Source organism: Pseudorca crassidens, chromosome 1, assembly GCF_039906515.1.
Source record: "Pseudorca crassidens isolate mPseCra1 chromosome 1, mPseCra1.hap1, whole genome shotgun sequence".
Taxonomy (NCBI): Eukaryota; Metazoa; Chordata; class Mammalia; order Artiodactyla; family Delphinidae; genus Pseudorca; species Pseudorca crassidens.
Window position 1 is genome coordinate 28476275 of NC_090296.1, and position 21179 is coordinate 28497453.

Below are 21179 nucleotides of genomic sequence, written 5' to 3' on the forward strand. Positions count from 1 at the left end.
CAAAAACCTACCTAACTCTGAGACTATTAAGTGTGTCAATGTGTCAGTTGTGCACCACTTACAGGTTTGACCTTGCTTCCATCTTAATAACCCAGATCTTCACCTCTCATAGGAGGTGGATGTGAGCGGAAAGTGGGGCAGCTAAGTTTCCTTTGGAAGAAAAAGCTTTTCATTCTCAAATAGGAATTTAGCTGTGTTTCTTTTAGCTTTTATTGAAATATAAAGTATATACATAAAATTAGAAATCATAGTGGACAGCTTAGTGAATTTTCACAAACCAATCACACTTGTGTACAGATCAAGAAACAGAACATTACCCAACTCAGAAATCCCACTTGTAATTTTAATATTTTCAATTGAAATTCTCTTTGAAAATTATAAAAATAAATGTAATTTACTATAGAACAGACAAGGAGAAAATCAGATGATCATCTCATTAGATGCAGAAAAAGAATGTTTTCTTTCATTTCATAAATTTCAATATCCAATTATGATTTTTAAAAAGATTTGCAAGCCAGAAATAAAAGGAAACTTCCTTAATCTTATACAGAGTATTTACTAAGAAAACTAGAGCAAACATCACAGTTAATGCTGAAAAGTTGAAAGTTTTCCCACTGAGATCAAGAAGAGATGTCCACTGCTATCATGTCTGTTACGGGTTGAACTGTGTCCCCCCCACACCCCCCAAAAAAAGATGTTTAAATCCTAACCCCCAGCACCTCAGAATGTGACCTTATTTGGAAATAGTGTTATCCCTGGTGTAATTAATTAAGATGAAGTCATACTGGAGTAGGATGGGCCCAAGTGGTCTCCTTATAAGATGGCCATTTGAAGACAGCACACAGAGAGAATGCCATATGATGGTGAAGGCAGAAATGGAGTTATGCAGCTGCAAGCCAAAGAATGGAATAAATGGAATTCTCATATGCTGCTGGTGGGAGTGTAAATTGGGATGACTACTCTGAAATACTATTTGGCACTATCTACTAAAGCTGAACAGCCCCAGAGCCTATGACCCAGGAATCCCACTCCTAAACATATAACCAACAGAAATGCATATATATGTTCACCAGAAGGCATGTACAAGAATGTTCACAGCAACATTATTTGTAATGGCTGAAAACTGGAAAACAACACAAATGTCTACCTACACTAGAATAGATCATCAAATTGTGGTATATTTGTACAATGGAATACAAAACACCCAAGAGAATGAATGATCTATAACTACATGAAACCACTCAGATGAATCTCACAATGTTGAGCAAAAGAAGCTAGACAGAAAAGAATATATACTATATGTTTTCACATATATAAGTTCAAAAATGGACAGAATTTATATATAGTGTTAGAATTCAGGACAGTGGAGGGATAGTGACTGAAAGGGAGCTGCTAATGCTGTTTCTCGATCTGGGTGCTTGTTACATAGGTATGGTCAGTTTATGAGAAGTTCATCAAGCTGAACCACTTTTGATTTGTGCACTTTTCTGTTTGTATAATTCAATAATAATGTACCTCCAAGAAAATTGTGAAAGATGGAAGTTCAAAAGAATAGTTACTGTAAAATTGACTTTACATATAGTTCAAAAATAGACAAAATTAAATCATAATGTTAAAAGTGAAGGTAAGGACTACCCTGGCTGTCCAGTGGTTAGAGCTCTGCACTCCCATTGTAGGGGGCATGGGTTCAATCCCTGGTTGGGGAACTAAGATCCCACATGCCACACAGTGAGGCCAAAAAAAAAAAAAAAAAAGGAAGGTAGTGGTTGCCTTTGGGGAGAAGGAAAAGTGTAGTGACCAAGAGGGGTCACGAGTAGGGTTTTAGGTGCTAACAATGTTCTGTTTCTTGAACCAAGTGGTAATTACATAAATATTTGCTTTGTTAAAACTTACTGAGCTGTAAATTTATCCTTTGTGGTTTCCTGTTTGTGTTTTGTACCTCACAATTTTTTTTTAAGTTTTTAAGAGTGGGAAGGAAAAGAAAAGTGATGGTAGTGGAAGACAAAGAAAGATGAGATTAGGTTGAGGAAGGCAGGAAGCTTTCTCTTTGCCTTTTCCTTTCCTACCTGGCATGGTAGGTTCTAGCTGTCAGGCCCCAGGCCCTGTATCCAGAAACCCTCCCTCAGCAAGGCACCTAATAGGGAAACAGCAACGCTGTTTAAAACAGGCCCTTCCACGTTCCCCTCATTGTTTCAAGATAGATATCAGCATTGTTCTAGATCCTATAGGAAATCCTATCTGCTACATTCTTTTTTTAAAAAAATAAATTTATTTATTTATTTATTTTATTTTTGGCTGCGTTGGGTCTTTGTTGCCGTGCGGGCTTTCTTTAATTGTGGCAAGCAGGGCCTTCTCATTGCAGTGGCTTCTCTTGTTGTGGAGCACCGGCTCTAGGCGCGCGGGCTTCAGTAGTTGTGGCATGCGGGCTCAGTAGCTGTGGCTCGCGGGCTCTAGAGCACAGGCTCAGTAGTTGTGGCACACGGGCTTAGTTGCTCCGCAGTATGTGGGATCTTCCCAGACCAGAGCTCGAACCTGTGTCCCCTGCATTGGCAGGCAGATTCTTAACCACTGCATCACCAGGGAAGCCTCTATCTGCTACATTCTTACACTTAAGGAACTAACATATAGTTGGCCATTCAAATTTTGTAGCCTGCACAATTAATTTTCAAAAGTCACAGCCATCTTCGTTATACAGAACCCATCTCCAGAAAATTATTTAAAGGAAAACTCATTGTTTGTGTAATACTCTCCTCATGACATTTTAGTAACATTAATTTCAAGTTATATGATCAACCCCAAGCCCATTTTTTAGAGACTAATTTTACTAATCTAGAATGTAAAAAGTAAAGTTACAATGAAAACGTAAAGTGCTCTTATTCAAAATGAAATAAGGGATGAATTAAATCACACGGAAGGTTTTGTGTGGGAAACTCTGGGGGGGTCAGCTGTTAATTGTCAATGCTGTCAAAATCAACTCAGCATGAGCCTTCTCCGGGTTAGGTTTATAATCCAGCTGCCCGGGACTTTCCTGGTGGTCCAGTGGATAAGACTCTGTGCTCCCAGTGCAGGGGGGGCCAGGGTTCGACCCATGGTCAGGGAACTAGATTCCACATGCCACAACTTAAAGGGTTCGCATACTGCAACTAAGACCCGGTGCAGCCAAATAAATATATAAATATTAAAAAAAAAAAATCTAGCTGCCCTTCTTTCCTTATGTTTCATTCTTGCTGTTACTAGGGAGACTTGGGTGACGGCGGGGACAAGGGAGTGACATTTGATTGGTTAGTGGTTTGAAGCCATATTCTGATTGGCTGGTGGCTTGCGTATTATTTTGTGGAATAAAATCCCTGCTACCTCTTGCAGTTTGTACCATTCTAAACAACAGGATCTAGAGGCAGATTATCTGCTATTGGACCCCTTAAGATTTGGGATGGATGGTGTCTAGGCTCAGGGTAACCTGGTCATATATAACCTTGGCAGTGTGAGTACTTCTTTCCCTTCTTATCACCATGGAGTTACGCTTTCATTTTATCCTAAAAATAAACTCCATAGGTGTTAATAAGTAATCTCAATTGCATGTGGTCAGTCCTTCATTCCCAGTGGATCTGCACAGTTTAGGAGAGCCTGTAACTTGAGAGTAGTTGATCCCTTACAGTTCTTTGGATGTTATCCATAGCAGCAGCTAAAACTTTAAAAGAAATATATTTGGAAAGATATTATGGAAGTCACAAAACAGACAAGAAGGCCATATAACTAGGTCTAGGAGCAGGAAAAAGCCAATCCAGGAGCTATTCTACTATCAAAGCTCTGGATGCTGTATGAAACAAAGTTAAACTCTTTTTTTTTTTCCTTTAGCCACTCAATGCCTTCTCCGATATAGGGGGTGGTGAGAGTGTTGCAGGAAGGGGAACCTGTCCCAGGGCTAAGAGTGGGCTCTTGTCTAACACTCGGAAATGAATTGTCTGAGGAGACACACGTGCTGACAAAACAAGACTTTATTGGGAAGCGGCACTCAGGTGGAGAGCAGGAGGGTAAGGGAACCGGGGAGGACTCTCTGCCACATGGCTTGCAGTCTTGGGTTTTATGGGAATGGGGTTAGTTTTCGGGTTGTCTCTGGCCAATCTTTCTGACTCAGGCTCCCTCCTGGAGGCTCTCGCAGTGCCAGGCCAAAATGGATTCCAGCAAGGATTCTGGGAGGTTGGAAGGACATATGGATTGGCATCTCCTCTCTCCTTTTGACCTTTCCCGAATTCTTCCGGTTGGTGGTTGCTTACCAGGACCTCCTGTTTAAGATAACTCATGCAAGTGGTTACTATATTGCCTGGCCAGGGCTGGCAGTTTCAGTCAGTGTTTCCCCTAACAAGAGGAAGGATTCTCCAGTTCTCCCCTTCAACATCTATAGTGAAAAGGCTGGGCACTCTGATCTAAATCCTAATACAACTGCATATAATTTGAGTGTAACATGCCAAGAAAAAAGTCTGGGTACGGTTAGAAAGGAGGAGAGGATGTGAGCAAACAAAAGCAACAAACACCCACTCCCCTGGGGGAAGGGCCTCCATTTTCAGGCAAATGTATTCAAAGACCTGGGCATAAAAAGGAGATTAGCATTATCAATCAAATGCAAAAAGAATACCACCACGAAGATTTTGAGAGAGAATAAACAGAGGCTTTCTGAGCAAGGTAAAATTGGGAATGATTTTAAAATCAAAGAATAAATGTATTAATTAGGAAGTAGTCCAAGCTGCTATAGCAATGAGACACTGAAGTACAGTGGATTAAGCAAAACAAAAGTTCATTTTCACTCATAGAACAATGCAGAGGTAAGCAGTCCAAAGTCGTCATCTTCAACCTAAAGCTTCCATCTCTGGGTTCAAGGTGGCTGCTCTGGCTCCTGCCATCAAATCTGCATCTAGTCAGTAGGGAGGTAGAATGGGATAGGGGAGCATACCTTTAAAAAAAATTTTTTTTTAATTAATTAGTTTATTTATTTTTGGCCATGTCAGGTCTTAGTTGCGACGCACAGGATCTTCGTTATGGTGCACAGTCTCTGTAGTTGTGGTGTGCGTGCTCAGCAGTTGTGGCATGCGGACTTAGTTGCCCCCCAGCATGTGCGATCTTAGTTCCCTGTCCAGGGGTCGAAGGCCCCCTGCAGTGCAAACACGGAGTCTTAACCACTGGAAGGCCAGGGAAGTCCCAAGGAGCATGCCTTTTAAGGTCATAACCCAGAAGAGATACTTATCATTTTCAGTTACACCCTGTTGTCTACAACTTAAATGGTAGGCCATGCCTAACTGCAAGGAAGGCTGGGAAATAAAATTTCTACTTGGGCAACCCAAATAAAACTCATAAGACCTATTATTAAAGGAAGAAGGGAAGAGTGAATGCTGGGACAACTGGCAATATCTGTTACACTGACAATGACAAGTTCTAATATGGCTGTGGAGCAATAGAAACTCCCACACTGTTTATGGGAGTACGAATGTGTACAGTACTTAAAGAATAATTTGAGAATATATTATCTTCAATAATTTGAAGACATACAATGCCTTATGACACAATTTCACTTCTAAGTATATTATCTTGGATTACAAATACTTTTTTACATATATACAAGGAGGCATGTAAAAGAATAAAGCTCTGTTTCTAATATTAAAAACTGCAAAAACTTAAATGATCATCTATACGAGCATGAATAAACAAATTGTTTAATATTCACACAGTGAAATATCATATGGCAATTAAGGTGAGTGAACTAAAGCTAAAACTAACATGGATGAATCTCACAAACATAACTCAGAAAAAAAGAGAAAGTTGCAAAAAACTATATACTGGATATATACTGCAAAGAATTGAAAGCAGAAACTTGAGCAGGTATTTGTACACCCATATTCATAGCAGTATTAGTCACAATGGCCAAAAGGTGGAAGCAACCCAAGTGCCCCATCCACAGATGAATGGATAAACAAAATGTGGCTTATACATACAATGGAATATTATTCAACCTTAAAAGGAAGGAAATTCTGATACATGTTACAACGTGAATGAATCTTGAACATTATGCTAAGTGAAATAAGCCAGTCACAAAAGGACAAATACTATATGATTCCAATTATATGAGGTAACTAGAGTAGTCGAATTCATGAAGACAAAAAATAGAATCAGGATTGATAGGAGTTGGGGGAAGGGAAGAATTGGAAGTTTTTGTTTAATGGGTACAGAGTTTCAGTTTTAGAAAACAAAAAAATTTGGAGTTGGACGGTGGTGATGGTTGCACAACAGTGTGAATGTACTTAACGCCACTGAACTGTACACTTGAAAATGGTTAGCATGGTGAATTATATGTTATGTATATTCTACCACAAAAATTACTATATACAGCATGTTTTCATTTATAGGCAACTCAAAAGCATACACATTACAAACATATTGTTAAGGTATTCAAGTAATGGGTAAAACTATAAAATAAACCAAAAGGATGACAATTACAAAATCCAGGAGAGTGGTTACCTAAGAGGTGGGGTGGAGGTGAGAGAAGGAGGGAATGTAATCAGAGAGGATTATATAGAAAGTGTCAAAGTTATGGGTAATATTCTTTTTCTTAAATTAGGTTATATGTACAAGGGTGTTCATTTTAGTAATATTCTTTATCCCTTAAATATACTCTATGTATGTAATATTTTATAGTATCTATATATGTTATACAGTATTTCATACAAAGGTATACATTTAAACACATATCATATATACTTAATATAAATGTATGCTTTTGAATGTATGAAGTATTACATATTTTTACGTGGGAAAATTAAAGGAGAATTAAGAAACATTAAAGTGGGTTACTTGAGGAAAACTTCGAAAAACTGATGTTCAGAAACTCTCTCTAGGCTGAAACAGTTCCAACTTGTATAGTTCCACCTCAAACAACAGGTTTGTTTGAGAATGAGGTGTAGTGAATACTATTGTCTGCCTTCAGGACATCCATTTCCTTCTTTCTTCCTTCTTGATAAAATCCTAGTTTTGTTCAGGAGTCCACATCTCCCCTTACATATCCCATGTCACTGAGAAAAAGATGACTATCTTCAGCTCCAAGAGTAGGTCGCTGCAGTTAAAGTCAGTCATGCCCATATCATCCCCTTGCCTTTTATTGGTTCAGAGATTCTGGCTTAACCTAATCAGCCTGTGGCATTTCTTTTTTATTTTGTTTTGTTTTGGCTTGGTTTTTTGGCCCTGCTGCGCAGCTTGTGGGATTTTAGTTCCCCGACCAGGGATTGAACCCTGGGCCCTCAGCTATGAGAGTGCAGAGTCCTAACCACTGGACCGCCAGGGAATTCCTTGCATGTGGCATTTCTTAGGCCATTCAAAGATTGGCATCTGTCCAAAGTTGGCACAATCATGCTGACGAGCAGGATTTTTATTACATGGTTTGGGGAAGAAACCCTATTTCTTTCTAACCCGTACACTAACACTAACCCGTACCCTAACACGTACCCTAACCCTAACCTGTTGTCGTAACCTAACCTGTACCCTAAATCGTACCCGTTCCCTAACCCTAACCCTAACGCGTACCCTAACCCTAACCCGTACACTAACACTAACCCGTACCCTAACACGTAACCTAACCCTAACCCGTTGTCGTACCCTAACCCTTACACTAACCCGTACCCTAATCCTAACCCGTACACTAACACTAACCCGTACCCTAACCCTAACCCGTTGTCGTACCCTAACCTGTATATGAACAAGGAACATGTTGTTCCAACTGCTGTTTACAGCCAACTGGGGGGGAAGGTCAGAACTGAGAGATACGGAGCTTCAGCCCTGATAGTGCTGTTTATAGAGCTCACTACCTTTGAAACTCCTGTTATTTGAGATGTATTTCCTTACAGTTTAAGGTAGACTGAGTTAGGATTCCCGCTACTTGAACTGGAACAACCCTAACTGAAACCTGGAGGTACATTTTAAGAATACATAGAGAAACAGGAACCTCAGACACACAGTTGGGCCCCATGGAAGTTCAGGAACCCTACTTGTCACTACAAGAAGGGCTGAATATGTAGGTCTCACAGAGAGTGGAACGTAGCTCAGAAACTGGGTGGCCCTTAGGACCCAGTGTAGACCTGGCTGTCACTCCCTCAGCATTAGTAAGTTTTTGATCAGTTCTTATCCCAGGACTCTGCCATCTTGGTACTCTTGTTTCAGGTGCACCCCTGCTTTTCTTTATGTCTGATTTCTTTTTTTTTTTTTTTTTTTTTTTTTGCGGTACGCGGGCCTCTCACTGTTGTGGCTTCTCCCGTTGCGGAGCACAGGCTCCGGACGCGTCAGGCTCAGCGGCCGTGGCTCACAGGCCCAGCCACTCCGCGGCATGTGGGATCTTCCCGGACTGGGGCACGAACCCGTGTCCCCTGCATTGGCAGGCGGACTCTCAGCCACTGCGCCACCAGGGAAGCCCGTATGTATGATTTCTAATCTTGCTATAGCTGTTCAACTCTTCATGTCTTGAGATCTAAATTCCCCAAAGAGAGGATCAATTTCCTTAAGACAGTCCATCTCATGAACCCCCTGCCAATCTATAGATAAGATGTTTGTGGGTAAAATGCCCTACCCTTGACTCAATTAACAGTAGTCGAGGGACTTCCCTGGTGGCACAGTGGTTAAGAATCCGCCTGCCAGAACACTCTATGACATAAATCACAGCAGGATCCTTTTTGACCCACCTCCTAGAGAAATGGAAATAAAAACAAAAATAAACAAATGGGGCCCAATGAAACTTCAAAGCTTTTGAACAGCAAAGGAAACCATAAACAAGACCAAAAGACAACCCTCAGAATGGGAGAAAATATTTGCAAATGAAGCAACTGACAAAGGATTAATCTCCAAAATTTATAAGCATCTCATGCAGCTCAATAACAAACAACCCAATCCAAAATTGGGCAGCAGACCTAAATAGACATTTCTCCAAAGAAGATATACAGACTGCCAACAAACACATGAAAGAATGCTCAACATCATTAATCATTAGAGAAATGAAAATCAAAACTACAATGAGATATCATCTCACACCAGTCAGAATGGCCACCATTAAAAAATCTAGAAACAATAAATGCTGGAGAGGGTGTGGAGAAAAGGGAACACTCTTGCACTGCTGGTGGGAATGTGAATTGGTACAGCCACTATGGAGAACAGTATGGAGGTTCCTTATAAAACTAAAAATAGAACTACCATACGACCCAGCAATCCCACTACTGGGCATATACCCTGAGAAAACCATAATTCAAAAAGAGTCCTGTACCAAAATGTTCATTGCAGCTCTATTTACAATAGCCCAGAGATGGAAACAACCTAAGTGTCCATCATCGGATGAATGGATAAAGAAGATGTGGCACATATATACAATGGAATATTACTCAGCCATAAAAAGAAACGAAATTGAGCTATTTGTAATGAGGTGGATGGACCCAGAGTCTGTCATACAGAGTGAAGTAAGTCAGAAAGAGAAGGACAAATACCATATGCTAACACATATATATGGAATTTAAGAAAAAATGTCATGAAGAACCTAGGGGTAAGACAGGAATAACGACACAGACCTACTAGAGAATGGACTTGAGGATATGGGGAGGGGGAAGGGTAAGCTGTGACAAAGCGAGAGAGTGGCATGGACATATATACACTACCAAACGTAAAATAGATAGCTAGTGGGAAGCAGCCGCATAGCACAGGGAGATCAGCTCGGTGCTTTGTGACCACCTAGAGGGGTGGGATAGGGAGGGTGAGGGGGAGGGAGACGCAAGAGGGAAGAGATATGGGAACATGTATATGTATATGTATACATAAATGTATATGTATAACTGATTCACTTTGTTATAAAGCAGAAACTAACACACCATTCTAAAGTAATTATACTCCAATAAAGATGTAAAAAAGAAAAATCCACTTGTAAAGGATTATTGAGATAGGCCTTCTCACACCCTGGTGGTAAAAGTATAAATTAATATAATTTATCTAGAATGCAACTTATTAACCTATGCCTGAGTTTTAAAAATATGTATTGTGACTTCAGGAACTTGAGCCTGTAAATATACTGTAAAATATAAACAAACACGAAAATAGATGTATAGTTCACTGTTATTTCTAGAAAAAATAGGAAATAATCTAAAATCTAACAATAGAAGAAATAGAAGAGTCTACAATTAAGAGTTTCCATTTATTGAGTTTTCATAACATGTCCAATTTTGTCAAGGGCTTTGCAGATGTGATCTTATTTTGTCTTTATAATGACACAGGGAAGTAGGGACTCTTCACATTTTATATTTGAGAGATTTCTATCAGAGAGAGTAGGGACATAGTGGACATTACCAAACTCACACGTGGTAAGGTTTGCATTCATGTGATTAAAAAGTGAATGTTCTTCAATATTACGTACTTCTTTCCTCTATAGTAATACTATGCATCCTTTTAAATGAGCTGTTCATTTTGTTGAATCACCACTGAATTGATCTAGAAATAATGCTGGTGAAGCGTAAATGTTATTTCATTAAAGTTTGGTCATTGATATCAAAAAAAAAAAAAAAAAAAAGAATCCACCTGCCAATGCAGAGTGCACGGGTTCAATCCCTGGTCAGGGAAACTGCAAGTTGCAGGATGCAGCCAAAAGAAAAATAAGTAAATAAACACCCTATACACTTCATTTAGGCATATCATTTGTTGATGTTTTGCTACATTCTCTCTCTCCCTCCCTCTTCTATCTATCTATCTATATATCTATCTATCTGTTTTTCCCCAATCCATTAAACAGTTACTTGAAGCTATTGTGACCCTTCACACCTAAACATTCAGTGGGTATTTCCTAGGAACAAAGCTATCCTTACATGCAACTACTATATACTATTCACTCTAAGGAAACTTAACATAAATACAATTACAATCGGCCCATTATTTAAATTTCCTCAATTGTCCCAATAATATCCTTTACAGTTTCTTTTTTTTGGTGTGTGTGTACACATTTAGTTTTATTGTAACAAAGTAACTTGTACATTTCTAACGTTTAAAACTGAACATCATCTTTCCTTTCCAGTGAAACAAAAAGAAAAATTTAAAAATAAACAGGAACAAAATTACAACAGAGAATGTCAATTGCAAATAAGATCCTACAGGTTCTGCAGATTCTCCCATCGAGTGGTAGGGCTCAAGTCATCATTAGGAGAGAATTGTATTTTAAAAGTGTCATCTTAAATTGCAAAGATGTCCGTTAAACATCACAATTAAACATGCCAGAGGAGAAGCCATGTTGTCAAAATGCCCACTTAACCCACCCAAACATCTCAAACCCACCCTTTGCTCACCTTCTATGACCCCATTTTTTAAAGTTTTTTTTTCTTTTTTTAAACAAGAGAAAGTAGACAGATACATGTTGGTAAACGCTAACTGTCCATACTCACATAGAGACACAGTGTAATCTCTGAGCCCAATATACAGAGAAGGGAGGAAAAAAGCTAGAATTCTATGTATTACTACACAGGGGCCTAGCACCCTCCAGCTTCCAGCAGAGCTAAGGGAGCAGAAGGTTTTTCTTTTTTCCCCACAGAGAATGGTGGTGTTGATTACATAAAGTTTTTGTTGAGACAGGAAAGGATAAAAATGAATTTGGAACAGAAAGGGGCAGAGATTCTTTTCCCACTGAATTCTGCTCAAGGTATTTTCCCCCAAAATAAGTTGTGAGCCATGGTATAAAGGAGAAAAGAGACCTCAAAAACAGGGCAACTGAGCACAAGAGGAGGAGAAAAGAAAAAGACTGCAACTTGCTCCCAGAGACTGGAGAAAATTAAAAAAGGAAGGTTGGAATCCATCAGTGTTCCATTAGTCACCTTCTCCTTCATCTTTCTCTCCTCCCTCCCCCTCATCATCATCTTCATCTTCTTCACCTTCATCCGCATCCCCTTCTTCATCAGTATCTTCCAATCCTTCTTCCTCTTCATCATCATCTTCTTCTCCTTCCCCTTCCTCATCATCCACGTCCAGAACCAAGTAGTACTGTAATGGATTTGGCCAAATATCATCTTTGATGACCTCTCCTAACTCATCTACACCTGCATCAGAATGATCAGTAAACCAGGTGAAGCAGCTTTCTGGTTCCTCATGCTGTCTCTTCCTGCTGGCTTTATTCTGCGTTTGATTTGAACGTTTTGTCAAATTCTTTCTGGACTTCCATTTGAGTGGACTTTGAAGATGGATCACCACTCTCATTCAGATGAAGTTCTTTGGAGAGAACTTTATTTTTGAAGTCAGGGTTTTCATCAAAATAAAAATCTATTCTGTAACCTGAGTTAGTATCTTCAAATTCTGTCACTTCACTCTTGTCAAATAATGCAGTGCCTCTTCATCCTCCTCCCCAAGCAGTGCAGACACTTGTGGATGGTTAACAAATGTTACCCCAAAATTTGGGATTTTGGCCATCAATTCCGACCTCTTCTGAAAAACTGGTTGGCGGAGTTTGTTATATTTCTGTTCTACTTTCAAAATCTCCTCACTGGCTTGTTCGTTAAGTCTGTCTGTTTCATTTTGTACTTCATCAATATGTTCAATTGCTTCTTGCTGTTCTTTTTCTTCGTTGGTCAAGTTCGGAGAAGCAGACGTTTCCTCTGGCCTGGAGGCAGGAGTCAGTCTCGGTTTCTTTGGTTTCTTTGCTTGAGGTGGAAGTGAAGACTGGTGTTTGGGGGCCATGCTGGGAGAAAAGCCAAGAATCCACCCAAGGGAAGACGCTCGTACCAGGAGCTCTGAGAACTCTACAGTTTCTTATTTTTTTAATTCAGGGTACAATCAAGGATCACACATTGCATTTAGTTTTCATGCCTAGTCTCCTTTAATATAAAAACAGGTCTGTAGCCTTTTTTTTTCTTTCATGACTGACATTTTTTAAGACTCCAAGCAGACTGTTTTGCAGAATGTCCCTAATCTTTGGATTTCAGTTTCCTCATAATTAGATTTAGGTTTTTTTTTTTAATTTGGGGGGACAAAAATACTAGATAATTAATGTATCCTTATATACCTCACACCATGATGTACATTATGTCAGTTTGTCCCATCAGTAGTGACATCAAGTTTGATCATTTGGGCAAGGCAGTGTTTGCCAAATTTCTCTATTGTAAAGGTACGTATAGTAATTTATGGGATAATACTTTGAGGTTCTGAAAGTATCTTGTTCCCTACAGCTTTTTACCAATGCTTCTGACATCCACTGATGATTCTTGCCCAAATCAGTTATTACAATGGTGATTGTAAATGATTTTATATTTCTATCCTTCCTTCTACATTTATTAGTTGTAATATTCCTATACAAAAAAGCTCCCCCATCTCTCCCATTTTCTTTGTTTACTCTTAATATCTTATGGACACATGGATTCTTTATTAAAAATGAACATGTTGTACACCTTACATTTATACAATGTTATACATCAAATATATATCAATAAAAATTAAAAATAATCATGTGATAATCCACTACTGTCATTACTAATTTTGATCCTTAAATTGTGTCAAATTTGACCAACATGAAACTTTTCAAGCTGGTTCCTGTTTCTTTTGGCAAGTCCCCATCAATTTTTGAGCACTTCCTTGCATTTTTCTGTAAGTAAAAAAATTTCCTTATTATGAAGAGGGACCAAGATGGTGACATAGAAGGCTCATGAACTTCCTTCCTCCCACGGACACACAGAATGTACAGCCACGTACAGAGCAATTCCTCTGGGAGAAATCCAGAAACTAGCTTAGCGACTTCTACACATCGAGTAGATGAGAAAATACTCACCTCAAAATGGGTAGGAAAGGCTGAGACACACTCTCACCATGAACCTCACCCTCAGTACAGGGCCATACAATTGGGCGGGGAACCCCCAATTCCCACCTTCTCCCTGAGGAGTGAAAGGTTTGGACCCACATCTTGTGCTCCAACTTTTAAGGTTCTCACATCAGGGATGGGTCCCTAAAACACCTAGCTCTGAAAGCCAACAGGGCTTGTGTCCATGAGTCCCACAGGACTACAGCAAACAGAGGAGCAATTCTTAATGGGTCTGTGACTTCCTTTGATCATTAAACTTTCATTTCTCACTGTGCCATCACTTGGATCTTGTAATATGTTTTTTTAATTGTAGTAAAACACACATCACATTACACTTGCCATCTTTATCATTTTTAAGTGGATATTTGGGTTTCTTCCACCTCTTGGTTATTGTGAATAACGCTGCAATGAACATGGGTGTGCACATATCTCTTTCAGACTCTGCTTTGAATTCTATTGTATATATAACCAGAAGTAAGATTGCCAGATCATATGGTAATTCTATAATTTTTTTGAGGAACCACTTCAAAAACTACTATTTTCCATATCAGCTGTACCATTTTACATTCCTACCTATAGTGCACAAGTGTTCCAATTAATAGGATGTTGGTCACATCCTCACCAACCCTTGTTCATTTACTGTTCTTTTGATAGTGGCTACCCTAACTGGAGAGATGTAATACCTCATTGTGGTTTTGATTTGCCTTTCTCATATTAGTGATGTCGAGCTTTTTCATGTGCTTGTTGGCTATTTGTATATCTTCTTCAGAGAACTGTCTGTTCAAGTCTTTTGCCCGTTTTTAAAATCAGACATTTTTGTTGAGTTGAAGTTCCTTATAAATTCTGGATATTAATCCCTAATCAGATATATGATTTCCAAATATTTTCTCCAATTCCATAGATTGCCTTCCACTCTCTTGATTGTTTCTTTTGATACACAAAAGGTTTTAAGTTTGATGTAGTCCCATTTGTCTAGTTTTGCTTTTGCTGTCAATGCTTTTGGTGTCACACCCAATAAATCATTGTGAAATCCAAAGTCCTAAAGTTTCCTCCTAGTTTTATAGTTTAGGTCATGTGTGTAGGTCTTTAATCCACCTTGAGTTAACTTTTGTATATGGTGTAAGAGTCTAACTTCATTCTTTTGCATGTGGGTATCCAGTTTTCTGAGAACCATTTGTTGAAGAGACTGTCCTTTTCCTATGTGTGGTCTTGTACCCTTGTAGAGAATCATTTGGCAATACGGTCAGCCCAACATATCCGAAGGTATTGCACCGGTGGATTCAAGCAGCTGGGGATAGAAAATATTTGGGGGAAAAAGTTCCAGAAAATTCCAAAAAGCAAAATTTGAATTTGCTGTGCACTGGTAACTATTTACATTGCATTAGGTATTATAAGTAATCTAGAGATGGTTTAAAGTATATGGGAGGATGTGCATAGGTTATACGCAAATACTTCACCATTTTATACAAGGGACTTGAGCATCCACAGATTTTGGCATCTGTGAGGGTCCTGGAACCAAGCCCCTGCTAATATAAAGGAACGGCTGTATGTGTATGGGTTTGTTTCTGGGCTCTCTATCGTTGCATTTGGTCTATATATCTGTCTTTATGTCAGCACAACACTGTCTTGATTACTACTCTGCTTTGTAGTATGTTTTGAAATCAGGAAGCATGAGGCCTCCAACTTTGTTCTTCCTTTCCAAGATTGTTTTGGCTATTCAGGATCCCGTGAGATTCCATACCAGTATTGGCTTTTTTTCCTTTCCATTTCTACAAACGTTATTGGTATTTTGATAAGAGATTGTATTGAATCCATAGATCACTTTGGGTAGTATGGACATTTTATTGCTATTGAGTCTTCCAATCCACGAGCACAGAATGTCTTCCCATTCTCTTGTATCTTCTCTGATTACTTTTAGCAACATTTTGTAATTTAGTGTACAAGTCTTTCACCTCCTTAGTTAGGTTTACTCCTAGGTATTTTATTCTTTTTGATGCTATAGCAAATTGGATTGTTTCCTTAGTTTCTTTTTTGATTGGTCACTGTTAGCGTACTGAAATGCAACTGATTTTTCCATGTTGATTTTGTATCCTGAAACTTTGTTGAAATCATTAATTAGTTGTAACAGATTTTACAAATGGATTCTTTAGGATTTTCTATGTAAGATCATGTCATGTGTGAACAGAGATAATTTTACTTCTTCTTTTCCAATTTGGATCCTTTTCTTTTTCTTGTCCAACTGCTCTAACCCAGACTTTTCAACATGTGCTTTATCAGTTGGTATAGGCTAAGTTATGCTCTTGTAAAAAACAAACAAACAAACAAAAAAACCAACCCAAATCTCAGTGGCTAAAACAACAAATGTCTATTTTTCATTTACCCTAGTGTTGGGATGTTCTGTGGGATCCAGGCAAAGCAAGGTTCCATCTCTATGTTTTCATGATTTGAAAGGCAGGCCAAAGGGAGCACAGTTCATCACATAATGACTTTTAAAACTTCTGCCTAGAAATGATATATGTCATCTTCACTCACATTGCCACACCTCACTTCAAAGGTGGTGGAAAAGAGCCATCCTATCCTGGGTCCATAAACAAGAGAGCCAGAAATATTTGGTAAACAGCACCAACAACTGCTACACTCTACCCTTCTAGTTACCAAACGTTGATTTCACTTTCTCTACCACAGGCCACGTATACACTACACAACCCCCTCCTCCACACAGACATTCTCCAAGTCCTGTCCAATCATGACATCATGCTCAAAGTCCAAGAGATCTAGGTGGAGCACAGCTGTCTCTACAGCAAGGGGTATATGTAGTAGTATCAGTATCAGGAGGTGTGGCTTTTTTTGATCTAGAGACCTATGCACCAAGAGGGCAAATTATCTGCCCTTATAACACCAAATATACAATTGGTGGAATAGGAACAGGACAACTACAGTGAACACTCCTATTCAGAAAAGGAAACAAAACAAAACACATAGAAGTGACTAGTCTCTAGCAATTCTGTCTACAAGATGAACTGTGCAAGGGCACCTTACTTTGGGGGTAAGGAATTCAGAAAAGCTAAAAATAAAAGGACAGGCAAAAGTAGATAAGGCAAATGCATTACAGAAAAGAAAAAGAAAGCAAAGATCCTGTTCTTAATATAGGAAAAAGTAGAATTCAGGCTAAAGAGCATTAAATGAGACAAAAAGAATACACTATAATGCTAAAGGCTACAGTTCACAAAAAAAAAATATCAGTTACGAGTATCCATGCACAAAACAACACAGTAGCAACTTTCGTCAAGTGGAAACTCTAAGAAATGCAAGGAGAAATAGACAAAGTATACTAAGATTAGAAAACTCTATTTCTCTCAGTGTGAGACAGATCAAAGAGTCAAAAATAAATGTAAGGATACAGAATACCTAAACAATCAGGTAGATCTTATGCATAAATATCAAACCTTTTATCCTGATAATACCAGATAATACAGAATGTACCTCCTTTTCAGGTGTACATGGAACTTTCATGAAAGTGACCATGTTAGGCTACAAAGAAAACCTCAATATTTTCCATATTGCATATTCAAACAGCATATTATTTCTGCATGCCTTTTCCCATCTTTTAACTTACTGAGGTGTAATTTACAAATAATAAAATGTACCCATCTTGTGCACATTTCAATGCTTTTTGACAAATCAATATATCCAAGTAGCCATCACAGCAATCAAAATACAGAAAATTTCCATCATCCCCCCAAACTCCCTTGTACCTCTACAAGAGCCAATCTTCTCTCTCCACATCGGGCAATCAATTTACTTTCCATCAATATAGATTGGGTTTGTGCTTCCTAGAGTTTCATATGTACGGAATCATACAGTATACATTCTTTTGTGTCTGGCTTCTTTCGCTCAGCTTAACAGTTTTAAGATTCATCTATGTTATTGTATTAGTAGTTCATTCTTTTTTTTTTTTTTTTTTTTTGCGGTACGCGGGCCTCTCACTGTTGTGGCCTCTCCTGTTGCGGAGCAACAGGCTCCAGACGCGCAGGCTCAGCGGCCATGGCTCACAGGCCCAGCCGCTCCGCCGCATGTGGGATCTTCCCGGCCTGGTCACGAACCCGCGTCCCCTGCATCGGCAGGCGGACTCTCAACCACTGCGCCACCAGGGAAGCCCAGTAGTTCATTCTTTTTATTGCCAAATAGTATTCCATTGTATGAATGCACAGTTTGTTTATCCATTTACTTGTTGATGGATACTTCGGTTGTTTCCAGTTCCTATCTATTATGAATAAAGATAATATGAACATTGATGTACAAGTCTCTGTGTAGACATGTTTTCATTTCTCTTGGTTAGATTTCCTAGGAGTGGAGTTACTGGGTTGTGTGGAAAGTGTATTTTCCCATTATTTCCAACAGCTTTGTGTCATCCTGATTTAGGCACATCTTGTAAATACCATATAGCCACAAGATTTTAAAAATAGCCAATCTGAGCATTTGTCTTTTAATAAGGGAACTTAACCTAGTCACATTCATTCATCCTGACTACTGTGTTTGGACTTCTCCCTACCCAACTTAGTTTTCTATTTTCCATTATTTCTTCTTCCCTCCCCTCTTCTGCATTTCTTTTTCCTCTTTTCTTTTAGAATTTACATATAGTGAAGTATACGGATCTCCAGTGGTGTATTCTGCTTTTTTATTTTTAATTTTTTTGTTAATTGAGCTTCCCTTTTCCACTTTATTTCTGTTGGTTTAGGAGACGTACAACTTACATTAGTTAGGATTAGGTTTGGCTATACAATTAAAGTAAAACCCAGGTAGCCTTTTCTAATGTATTGGCACACCTGGTCACTCAATTCCAAAGCCAACACTATCTAACAGTTCTCCCGCAGAAGAAGAACAACTCTCCAGTAAGAGCTCTGATTAAGACTATTTGGCTTGACCCTGATCACCCATGTTTGAAATAATCACAATGGCAAAGGGAATAAGGAGGTTCTAATTGGTCCAGTTTGACTCTAGGTGCCTCATATAAGTGGAATTACAGTATTTGTCTTTTCGTGACTGGCTTATTTCACTTAGCATAATGACGTCAAGGTTCATCCATATTGTAGTATGTGTCAGAATAGTATAAACACATACTATTCCACTGCATGTATATACCACATTTTGGTTATTCATTCATCTGTTTGGACACACTTGTGTTGCTCCTACCTCTTGGCTATTGTGAATAGTGATGCTAATGAACATGGGTGTACAAATATCTCTTCAAGATCCTGCTTTCAATTCTTTTGTATATATTCCCAGAAGTGGAATTGCTGGATCATATAGTAGTTCTATTTAAAAATTTTTGAGGAACCGTCATACTATTTTCCATAGCAGCTGTACCATTTTACATTTCCACCAGCAGTACACAGCAGTCCCAACTTCTCCACATCCTCGTCAACACTTGTTGTTTATTTATCCTTAACAGCAGCCATCCTAATAGGTATAAGGTGGTATCTCATTGTGATTTCAATTTGCACAATGATTCAATTTCCCTAATGATTAGTGATGTTGAACGTCTTTTCATGGGCTTTTTGGCCATCTATATGTCTTCTTCAGAGAACTGTCTGTTCAAGTCCTTTGCCTATTTTTAAGTCTACCTCATTGTTTTTAAATGCTCATGACATTCCATAGTATAGGCATAACACAGTTAAAACTTTCTGATGGATATTTACATTCTTTTCAATTTTTCTCTATTATAAATAGTGGTGCAGTAAACATCCTTCTATATACACTTCCTTGTACACGTGTGAATTTTTTTTACACATTTATCATGCATTTACATCACACTGATCATGTGATGCAAATGCACTGATCATTTTAAAGGAAATCACCTATATGATACCTGTAAATAACCAAAAAATAGAACTGGGCTCACACGATATCTGCAATTTTTATTTTAGTGGATCCTGCCCAACTGCTGTCTGAAATGGTTATACTTATCTGCATTCTTGTCAGCACTACATGACTATCCATTTCCTCATACCCTTGTTATATACATTGGAAAATCTTCTGGTCAGTTATTTGTCTTAATTTTGGGGGAAGCTGTTTTGCAGAGAAATCTAATTTTAATGTATCCACACTTAGCAATCTTTTCTTTTGTGGCTTTTATGTTCTTCATCTTCTTTTAAGAATTCTACTCAGAGCCTATACACATTTTTCTTGTTTTTTTCCTAATACTTTCATAGCTTAAAAAATATTTAGACTTTGATCCAGTTGAAACATTTTCTCGTGAAGGATATGAGGTAGAAATCTAATTTTTTTTTCAAATGGATAGCCAACTTGTCATTATAATACAATAATCACTAACATTTATTGAACAACACTTACTTGTAACAGGTACTGTTCAATTCAACCCCATCTTATTGGGGTTGTTTTGAGGATTAAACAAAACATTTAAAAAGGGAAACAAAGAAGGCATCAAATGGCTATGTGGTTTGCCCAATTCATACAGATGTTAACTGGTGAAATCAGGATTCTAACCCTAATGGAATGACTCCACAATATTTGGCTTTTAATGTAATTTCCTTTTCACATAGATTTGAAATACCAGCTTTATAACATACCAAATTGCCATAAATATATAGGTCTACTTATGGACTTTCTAGTCTGTTTCAATGAGCTACTTGTCCATTCTTAGCTATGTTGTGATCATGTAAAACATCTAATCTGATTATGTTATCCACCCTAATTAAAGTTTTAATAACTCCCCATTGACCTTAGGATTAAGTCCAAACCCTTTAGCATGTCATATAAAGCCCCCTCCCTCCCACCTCCTACTTCTGGAGTCTCAGATGTGGGTACAGACACCTTCTCTTTCTAGTTCTTTTTAAAGATTAACTCAAACATAACTGCTTCTGGTCTTTCTCCCCTCCCCATTCCAACCAAGCAGAAAAAAATCATTCTTTCCACCTGTATGTCTACTCCCTCATACTTTCATCTTAGCATCATTATTTTACCGTATTTATTCATCTACATGTTTCTCTTTTCCATCATAAATGAGTATCTTGAGGATAAGACCATATCTTATTAAATACCTAGTATCACCTTAATAAATATTTGTTGAGTAAATCAATATAAAATGACCATCAAATTATGTGAGCAATTATCTGATTTATAAAAAGATGCAACAAATTTTAAAATGACACAAAATATAATTTTCAAAACAACATTAAAGGGGCTTCCCTGGTGGCGCAGTGGTTGAGAGTCCGCCTGCCGATGCAGGGGACACGGGTTCGTGCCCCAGTCCGGGAAGATCCCACATGCCGCGGAGAGGCTGGGCCCGTGAGCCATGGCCACTGAGCCTGCGCATCCGGAGCCT

General features: G+C 38.5%; 1 pseudogene; it reads right to left on the reverse strand.

The window, feature by feature from the left end:
• Positions 1-5689: 5689 nt before the first annotated feature.
• Positions 5690-21142, reverse strand: LOC137220902 (protein SET-like; annotated as a pseudogene).
• Between the last annotated feature and the right edge of the window lie 37 nt (positions 21143-21179).